Source organism: Lepisosteus oculatus, chromosome 15, assembly GCF_040954835.1.
Source record: "Lepisosteus oculatus isolate fLepOcu1 chromosome 15, fLepOcu1.hap2, whole genome shotgun sequence".
NCBI classification, from domain to species: Eukaryota; Metazoa; Chordata; class Actinopteri; order Semionotiformes; family Lepisosteidae; genus Lepisosteus; species Lepisosteus oculatus.
This window is the reverse complement of record NC_090710.1, coordinates 3,650,206-3,652,318: the sequence shown is the minus strand read 5'-3', so window position 1 is coordinate 3,652,318 and position 2,113 is coordinate 3,650,206.

The following is a 2,113-nucleotide window of genomic DNA, read 5'->3' as shown; positions in this document are numbered from 1 at the left end:
ACGTTGGCTTAACTTGCATGGTTAATGGGCAGCCTCCTGACCATAGAACCCCATTCAGACTGAGTGAATCCAGGGGTAGCTTTAAGGTTGAGATGGGGCGGAGGAGGGATGCTTGAGTCAAAAGTGAAGGGAGGCATTGGAGTTCAGTTTATGTAGCTAGTTTGATGATGATGATGATGATGATGATTAGGTGCAGCGGTCTGACATTGTTGTTGCTGTGCCTCCCGAACTTCAGTTAATAACTTCCATTTAATTGGATGCAAGCTTTTTTCAACAGATCAGAGATACACACTTAGTGGAGGCAGCATTAAGTTTTTTTTAAACTTGGCAACCATTTCTGAACTATTTTGAGAATCTGAGCCTCCCTTCTACACCCTAAACCTTAATCTGTAGCTAATTGGCAACTTAGATGATACCTGATAGGACTGGCCCTCCACTTTTATTTTGCTTCTTAAAGACTGTTAGTGTAATTTTGCTCTTTTTTGAGTGTTTTGTCTCCACCTTTCATTTTGACTCCTTTTTGTGAGGGAATAATTTGGGAAGGACTGGGGCAGAGGATTAGAAAGTCTTTATTTCAAGATATTCTCAAATCACACAATGTACCAGCGATCTACATGCTCTGTGACATTACTTTAATGTGTAACTTGTGCAGCATGTATTTTTAGCAATATTTCCTTCTTGTTTATTTTCAGTGACAGTATACAGAAATGGACATATGCTTTGGAGTCTCTCTGCCACCCATGCGATTGCACACCAACCATAATCTTTGCGAGGACAAAATAAAAGTCAGAAATTGTTTATGAGTTTCACTGAAAGAATACGTTTTTTTTGTACCGACTGGATTGAGATGGACAGTAAAGGCAGAGGGGGGGCAGTGGTGTTTATGTCAACACTCACAAGAGAAACAAATCTTTTGAGCCTGCTGGTGTGCACCATTTATTAATGAGCTTTGAGACATTTTAGAGACTAATGGGGTTGTATCCCTTTTGAGGGTAAGCTTGTGACATTACAAGCCTCACTAAACCAGCCTTTTTCAAAGGAATTATGACAGCCGCACCAAGGATTTTTCTGAAGTTTTCCAGTGAAGATTACAGTCATGAAGAACAGGTAGACATTAAGATCATTTCAGTACATTATTTAAACAGTTGTTAAATGTCATGACACTAATCATACTGGCGACAGGAATTATGCAGGCATCACAATGTAAAGTAGATTTCCTATCAGTAGAAATTAGCCCGTAGGCCTAAATGTAGCTCAAAAAGACTGGAAGACATGCATAGGCTGTGAATCATTTGCTATGGAGTGTCACCAGTTTAGACCTCACTTTTACCAAAAAGGGTGTATGGTTTCCTTTGGCAAAGCTTCCTCGATCAATCTGACCCATTGTCTTTTTGTGCCTTGGTTTAGAAGACATAAAAGGCCACATGTGCGTTCAGTCTCACAGACGTCAGCCTTTGTGTGGTGAACCAGAAGCTGTGACTCGAGTGGCTAATATTTTAGTAAGTGCGAAAGCTAAGAATGAAAACTTGATAATGCCCAAGTGAGGTAATGTGCTCTTTCCGTCTCAGTAAGGGGTTCAGGGTTGATTACAGGAGTCTGATTACACCATTCTGAATCTGCAGATGAGCACAGCTTTTTATAAACCACATTTGTGACAATTCAATGATATTCTTGTTCAACTCGACTAAAATACTCTCAGGTTTGGGAAAAAATGACTTACAGTAGCTTGCATCAGAATATAATAAATAGGGCACACAACTGCTCTTACAAGAATGCTGGTACAGGACTGAGCTGGGAGAATATATGTTTTTTTAGTAGGGCTCAAGTGGAACTTTTGACTGCAGATATAGAGATCTGGACCTGTCTGACCTGGCGTATATCGAGGCTTGTCTGTTATCTCGATATCTTTCCTAAGATCACTGATCCTCGATAGGGATTTTTAATGTCAGCTTTGTAAAAGAAATACTGTTCAACATATTATCGATTTAAATCCAACTTTAGTGAATAGTTTCATATTGTTGACTTGTAAATATTTAACAGTCTCAATATCAGTTGCATTTACTTAAAATGTTACTTACATGCCCTACAGTTCAGGCAACAAAACCCACCATAA